Genomic DNA, 8,440 nt, shown 5'->3' with positions numbered 1-8,440 from the left:
AGGAACAAGAGGAACAATAACTTCTGTAAGTAGGTTAACCGTGCATCTGTGGAGACAGTACAGGAGAACCTCACAGAGCTCAACTGATGGCAGGATAGCTGGGCTTCCTGGAAAAAATAACTATTATCAGGAGTTTTTCCCTCTACCCCCCTCCCCCCCACCACAACTCAACTTCACGACTGCTTCATCTATCCACATTTCTTTATGAACTGACTTCCCTGCTTATTTGCTTATGCAGGCCTCATAACGCCTGCTTCCAAATGAAACATCAGCACTTGAGTCTGCATGACCTTCGAGCTTAAATTCCTATAGGTGAAAAACTCAGTCTCAGGGTGCCTGGGTGGCTCAGTCGGTTAAGGATCTGACTCTTGGTTTTGGCTCAGGTCATGATCGATCTCATAGTTTGTGGGTGTGAGCCCCGCGTCAGGGTCTGTGCTGCCAGTGCAGAGTCTGCTTGGGATTCTCTCTCCCTCCCTCTCTCTCTGCCCCTCCCCTGCTCATGCGCTCTCTCTCTCTCTCTCTCTCTCTCTCTCTCTCTCAAAAGAAATAAACTTTAAAAATTAAAAACAAAAAACAAAAAACAAAACCCAGTCCTGCTCCCCACTGACAAGTTTCTGGATAAGATGACTGATGGTCCAGCTCTGGAGAGCTGTCCACCCATGGCCCAATTAGATTTAGCCAAAAAGGCAGGGTCAAACTTCGATTAGAGCTGCCCCATCTGGGCTAAGGATGGAGCGAGTTCGCTAGGAAGGGGTTATGGAATTGGAGGAAATTATTGAAACGTCGAGCCCAGTGGATTAAGAAAAAATTCTACAAGCACCCGGGCAGGAAAGACACGTATTGACTCTGGAATAAAAACTAGTGTGGTCTTCAATGGCTCTGCAACATTAGCTCCCAGAAGACAAAGAAGCACAGTCCACCAGGCTCTGAGTGGAGGAAAGGCTGTGACCCGAGAAGCGTGTATTCAACCGATACAAACATACTCTTTGCAACTGAAAGATGTCCTCAGACCTGCATGAGACTTTATTTAAAATGCCATCCACAGGACACAGTCCAGCTAACCAAACAGAGAGGCAGGCACTACCAACACCGTGCCAAGTGGAAATCTTGAATGGAGCCACAGAAGAGCACAGCCATGAGAGCTCTGCCAGTGGGAACGGATGTGCTTCGCGCTGGATGATCAGTGAGACTGACACCCGCCTCACCACAGCCATGCCGGCTGCTTTGCTCTAGCTACTGTGCTTTTGTGGCAGAGGCCAAGGGCAGCCAAGCCCTCCCAACTCCAAGGTGGGAGTGGATGGGAGAGGACTGTTTATGCTATCCACCGGAATCTGGCCAACACGTCAGACTCCTACCACGTGAAAGGAAGTGAATTGGGGCCCTGAGTTGGATTAAACTGTACTTTCTGCTATTACCTGTACTGGGAGCTTGGAACCCAACTCTGAGATTGAGGCATACCACTTTATACACAAAACTAGAAACAAATGCTCCCTGGTTACAGAAGAAATTAATCACAATTACTAGTTACAAGTATTTTATTTTTTTTAATTTTTTTTAACGTTTATTTTTGAGACAGAGAGAGACAGAGCATGAACGGGGGAGGGGCAGAGAGAGAGGGAGACACAGAACCAGAAGTAGGCTCCAGGCTCTGAGCCATCAGCCCAGAGCCCGACGCGGGGCTCGAACTCACGGACCGCGAGATCGTGACCTGAGCTGAAGTCGGACGCTTAACCGACTGAGCCACCCAGGCGCCCCTAGTTACAAGTATTTTAAGTCATAGACTGAATACTCAGTGTTTCACTGTAAGATTTCTGTGTACTTATGGTAACAGTCCATATCCAGTGAACTGATAATGAGCACATCAAGTGGAGATATGTGTTGCCAAAGCTACTTTGTCACTGTCATTTACAAGGAAAGGAAGTGTCTGGGTTTGCTACATGAACAAGATATGTCATTTTGGTAAAATTCTGGTTAATAACAGATTAATAAATTAGTAATAAGGGGCACCTGGGTGGCTCAATCAGTTGAGCCTCCTGCTTCGGTTCAGGTCATGATCTTGAAGTTTGTGAGTTCGAGCCCCACGCGGGACTCGCTGTCAGCACAGAGCCTGCTTCAGATCTTCTGTCCCCCTCTCTTTTGCCCCTCCCCTCTTGTTCCCTCTTTCTCTCTCTCTCTCAAATTTAATAAGTACAAACATTTTAAAAAATAAAATGACAAATTAGTAATAAAGAAAACATTAACAAATGAAAGCCTGAAACAATAATGGCGACTTTATTTAGTACTCAACTGTATACAAGATGAGCGTGAAATACCTTCCTTGCGTTACAGCCTTGTGATCTTTACATAAGCCAACTGAGATATGTTATTACTCCCACTTCATAGATCATTAAATAGTAGCTCACAGAGATTAACGAACTTATCCGCAATTGTGTGACCAGAACCAAGCTGAGGGTTACACTCAAATCTGCACGATTCCAAAGCCTATGCTGTCAATCACAGCTAGTTTATCCTCTTCCGAAAAGGTTAAGAATTTGGGAGTTTGGTTGCACACGTTATGACTTATATTACTCCTTCTTGTTATTTCTCTTTTTCCCCCCAATTTTTTACAACATGTATAATTAGCACCAAAAATATAAACTTTCTTTTTTAAGGATTGTGACCTAGCCCACAACTTAGATTGGCTGTGTCATTGGCTCAGTAGAAAGAGCACTAGATTCAGGAGACCCAAATGTTCTAAAGGGGAAAATCAGCTCCATCACCTCTGGCTGTCTGATAATGAAGGCACAAGCCCCACATGCCCAAGTCTCTTCATGTGCAAAATGAGAGGGTTAGAACAATGATTTCCAGCGTCCCCTCCAATTCCATGGAAGACTGTACTGCCATTATGAATGCTGCACTGGGTAACCGGCGGCCATGAGTATTTGCCATGCAAACTTCCCACTACAGGAAGTGTAATTGACCAAGAGGTCAAGCCACATGCTCCAAAATCCACCATTACCTTTGCATCAAGGTCACACTTCCCACAAGCTGCTCCCAGCCCATGGCTGAGCACAACAGGGCACCCCTGGGAGACACAGGGCACCTCTCAGACACAAAACCTGGATTTGGTTCAAGGGCTCCCCAGCGGCCTTGCTGAAGCTTCCTTGAACCGCGCGGCAATCCTGGATGCTTCCACCCAACCCCCTTCCCTCTCTCCTTCACTCAGGGTCAGACCCGTGTCGTAGTCTCGTGGCTCTCCTTCCCTTCCTGGGTCTCCCTGCATGTCTTCTCACACAGGCGTCTCCCCTACAGAAACCTTTGTATATTAATCTCATCTTGGCACCTGCTTCTCAGAGGACCCAGGCTAACCATATTGGCAGACCCACAAACCACACCGGTGGTAAGAAAGACAGACCAGAAGGCTGCCCAGACAACACGGCTCCTAGAAGACTACATCCCTGGTTGGTACTGTCTGTCCTGTTGTTGTCGTTTTCTTCCTTTTTAAAATAAATGTCGATTACGGTCTAAAAAGAATAGTATTCTATTGCTTGTAGACCAAACAAAACAAAACTTTGTTCAATAAGTCTTTCCTGGCTTGATTTTAAATTTGCTCATTTCTTCCTCCCTATCAGCCATATGTATCTCTTCAGCAACTTCTGACTCTCTACTTCAGATCAGATAATAAAGTCCATCCTTCATTTCTGTCATCGACAACATTACAGAAATCTTCCTCTGAGATTTAAAGTATAATTAATCATTTCCGTCCCAGGGTGACCCCCTTCAGATGGCTAAGGGACCCGTTCTTGCTAAAGTTCTCTATTCCTAATACAGCAGCCTCCACCTTCCATGGTTGTTTGTAGGTCTTTGTCCACCTTAGTGACTCCTTTGAAAATGTCAGTAATTCAGCACTCCCTGACTGTGAAGTCCACTTCTTCCAGGTTGAGGGTAGTGAAATCCAAAGGTCTTCCTGCTGGGCTGTTTAGAATCTCATTTGCAAGCTAAATGAGGCAGCCTCCCAATTTTAAATTCAGAATTCCAAATCAACATTTCATAAAAGACACTTATGCTTTTGCTTTGGGTAATTAGGAGGACAAATAAGCCACTCGCCAGGGAAGTAGAGTCCTTTCTTTGATGAGCTCTGAGTCATCAAGGGACTCCATGGGAGACATTTCCTCCTCTGGGTGAAGGGCAGTGGGGCCTGGGGAGGGTCACCACCTAGGATGCAGCCAGTGCCCTCTTCTGTCCGCCAGCAATGGCTTCTGTGCCTGTGGGCCTTGCACAGCGAGTGTTTCATCTTCTTGGTGACATAAGATTTGGCTCAGATTCACGGATTCTTGTGGCAGCTGTTGTGCCTGTGCCAAAACCCTCCCAGAGTGATGCTCAAAGAGATTAGGGTGGAGAGAGCCCCCTCCCTGCGCACAGAGGAGATGATGCATTGTGATGAAAAGTGCTCTGATCTTAACCCTTTCTCTCCCTCAGCCAAGATTACAACACTGTCTCCAAACTCACTCTACACCAGAAATCCTCAGGACACAGCAGATGAGATGGACTAGAGACCTGGTCGACACAGGACGGCACTGCCAAGATTCCCAGCGGAGACCTGGTCCAGCCTCGCAGATGTGGGAGTGGGTGTCATCCCACCCAGGAAACCATCTGACTCCTGGGTGCCAGGGCAGTGAATCAGCATCCCTTGTTTGACAAAAATGACTAAACAGAAGGCTTTACTCAGTGAACAAATAACCAGACTTTTCTTCTACCTCTTGTTCCTGTTTCTATTTTCCTGTCCTCAGGGAATGTAGAAAAAGCAAACATTATCTATAGCGATTTCCTCTTCTTAGAGACCACATGCATGAGGCTTTCTGTCCCCAAAGAATTGGTAACCTTTCTCTAATACCCTCTCTTAAAGGGTTATTTATTGTGACATTTCCAAAACAAACAACTAGACAACTGAAACACAGTCTTGGACAAAGAGGCTTAGGGACACATTATTGGTTTTAGGCAGCAGGCAGGACTCCTGCCTGGGGAACAGAGGACCCCATCGCTTCAGCCTGTTGAACTCTGTTGGGTTTCTCCAGCCACCCGTGAGTGCTTCAACAATACACACTACTCCCCCTCTCCTCCCTGCTAAGGGGAGAGCACTTTGCAACAGACAAACTCCAATTTCTGTACGTAAATCTCTTGCTAATACCCACATTCCTCACACACCACCTAGACATGATTTGGGATTTTCTTAGTGCACTTAGGCTGAAACTGTAAGACTTGTTGTTAATCAAGTTTAATCCCAGGTTACAAATAGCCTCCCTAAGAAATAAAGAATCCTATCCCCACCTGTATGGGTGCAATTCTCTTCCTTCCAAAAGCATTCTTTCTATATCTAAACGTGATGGCAAATTTCCTAAAATGGAAGAAATGAAGTGGTGGGTGTCAGGGGGAGGGGACATCCTAGTGGCAGTAGCTAAAAGCAGAACAAAACAGACCAAGGCTTTTGGAACTATGAAAATGTCATGAATTTGGCAAAAGAATGAGAAAGAAGACACTCTTAACCACGTTTGGAGATTTGAGATTCATTCTCTATTATGGATGATCCCTCCAAAAGAATACTCTTTAAATACATTTACCTCGCTTGTGTAGAACTCCACAGAACACTTCAAAAATAATTTGAAGCCTTACAGCTGAACTACAAGTCATCCCCATCACTGAGAATCTAAATTCTTCAACCAGGGATACACAGTGATGCCGGATGGTCCAGGGGAATACGTTAGTGTGAAGCTACTGTGTCAAGAGCCCAATTGCTTTTTTAAAATCTTAACTGAAGGTAATTGCAAAGTGAGTAAGAAAACACATCCTGCAATTTTCTTAAGAAATTGGGTTGGTGACACATTAACAGTAAACTCATTTGAGGATGGTGTTACAGCTGAGCACGGGCATTTTGGTTAATGACTTGAAAGTTGACAAGTGGCTGTCTCAGTTGGTAGAGCATGCAACTCTGTTTCTCTGGGTCATGAATTCGAGCCCCACATTGGGTGTACAGATTACTTTAAAAAAAAAAAGAGTGAAAAAAAATAAAGAGGATTTGAAGGAAACCCCAGAGAGAAGCAAAATGGAATTAGAAGTGTGAAGTTTTAACCCAGGAAAAAGTCTACTTCCAGCAGAAAATTACCCAAAATGCAGACTTCTAGAAGTATGAGTGGGGCTGGAACAGAGTGAAGAAAGCAGAGAAGGGTGTGGGGAACACGTGCCTGAATTCACAGTGTGTAATAGAGGAACCAAAGACCTGCACTCTGTAGGGACTAATGATGCTGCTCTTCCTAAGAAAAGACGATTTCCTACTCCCTACAAATTGGTTAACTGTCATCTCCAGTTCTGTAAAGCCGAATAACCAAATTCCAATGACCTGAGGGAAATAGTAGTTTAAGCTGTATTTAGTACAACAGGAATTGGGACCAAGGCTCTCACTTGCTTTAGGGATGGTAATGCCTATAATACCACAATACTGTTGGTACAGTTTTGAGTTCACAGTGTTAGTACGTCTACACGGTTACTTGAGTCCCTGCGTAATGACCATGACCTAAGAAAAATATTTAAAAACTTGGTGTGTGCATGTTCTGTCTGAAATGGCAGTGGGGGAAAGGAGGTGGGAACGGCACTGTAAGCCAGGAGGAAATGCTGGCATATGAGAGAAGGCAGGAGTTAAGAGGAGGGGGACATTTCACTGACATTTAGAGGGAACAGAAGAACCGTGCTCCCAAGAATGACTGCGTTATGAGAAAAGATTGCCAGCTAAAGAGCTTAAACCACTTCATCCTGTCCCTTCAGTGCCAAAACAGACAGCCCCCCAAAGATGCTAGGAATATCCTAAGCAACTGTGAAGGTAGGAACCAGAGCTACCTTCACAGGACTGACTCGATTCTTCTTCAGCGCTGGAAAATGCAGAACTGGGCAAGCTAACAGCGTTTATTGAGAATTGTGATGGACTTAGGACTGTTGGGGATACTTTAAACACATTGAAGAAGTATGTAACAGAATTATCATTAAAACCATTTTTTTCTAATTTGAAAAACCATGATGTGAAAACAATTGGTGGGTAATAGAAGTCAGTCCAAAATTATATTGAGTTATCGGGTTAGTCATGAAGCCCAAGAGAAATTCATAGGAGTGAGAGTCAGAGCATCCATGGAGGCTTCCCAGAAAATATGGTTCTGAAGGCTAAGTCAGATGTGAATAGGCAGCAAAGCAGAAAAAGAACATTCTATAAAATAAGGTAAAATAAAATAAGATGAAATGAAATGAAATGAAAGAAAAGAAAAGAAATGACAAGACAGCAAACACAGCTTGAGGAGGCAGCAAGGACATGGGTCCCATCTGCTCCAAGGAGCTGTGATGAGAAACTCTGCTTGACACATTCTCGGAGGGCGAGTGTGGGGTCAGATGAGGAAGAGTGTCAGAGAAAGGCAGGGTGTGCGCGCTCACTCCATTGTAAGAAAAAAAGGAGCCACTTTGTTCCCAAGCAGGGCTGGCTAATAAGACTCATGCTGAAATCCAAGCATTTGTAATAAGTAAAAAGTGGTGGTTATAGCAACAGAGACAGGGGAAGAGAAGAGAAGCATCCCCAACAAAAGATGTGAGAGGCATTTCAAAGGCACAGTCCTGAGGACTTGGTGGCTAACCTCCTGACCCAGACCTCTCAGGGGGCAGCCCCAGACTGGCTGCCACCAGGAGGCACTATCTGAGCAGAACACCACGTGTAACTCATTCCCCCCAAATTCCTCCCCTCCTTGCTGGGAGTGGGCATAGAGAAGAATCTGTACTCTGTTGACTCAAAGGCAGCGTCTGAATATTGGGAATGAAGACCACAGTATGTGTTGCAAAGAAGAAAACATATTGAGAAGAAGATGGAATGTGAGGCAATGGAGCTGTTAGGTGAGCCACAAGCCCCCGAATGTCCCCGTCAGCAACACTACTAGACCCTAACGAGAAAGTGGTGAGACAAATGGGTGATCAAAAAATACAAAAACACTAATTCAAGGGGACACATGCACCCCAATGTTTATAGCAGCACTATCAACAATAGCCAAACTATGGAAGCGTCCCAAGTGTCCACCAACTGATGAATGGATGAAGAAGATGTGGGGTGTGTGTGTGTGTGTGTGTGTATACACACACACAATGGAATATTAGCCATAAAAAGAATGAAATCTTGCCACTGGCTATGATATGGATGGAGCTAGACAGTACGATGCTAAGTGAAATCAGTCAGAGAAAGACAAATACCATATGATTTCACTCACATGTGGAATTTAAGAAACAAAACAAACGAACAAAGGAAAAAAGAGAGAGATAAACCAAGAAATAGACTCTCAACTACAGAGAACAAACCGATGGTGACCAGAGGGGAGGAGGGTGGGGGGATGGGGAAATAGGTGATGGGGATTAAGGAGGGCGCTTGTCATGATGAGCCGGG

The sequence above is a fragment of the Prionailurus bengalensis genome, chromosome B4 (genome assembly GCF_016509475.1).
Source record: "Prionailurus bengalensis isolate Pbe53 chromosome B4, Fcat_Pben_1.1_paternal_pri, whole genome shotgun sequence".
NCBI classification, from domain to species: Eukaryota; Metazoa; Chordata; class Mammalia; order Carnivora; family Felidae; genus Prionailurus; species Prionailurus bengalensis.
Note: the sequence above shows the minus strand (reverse complement) of the source record.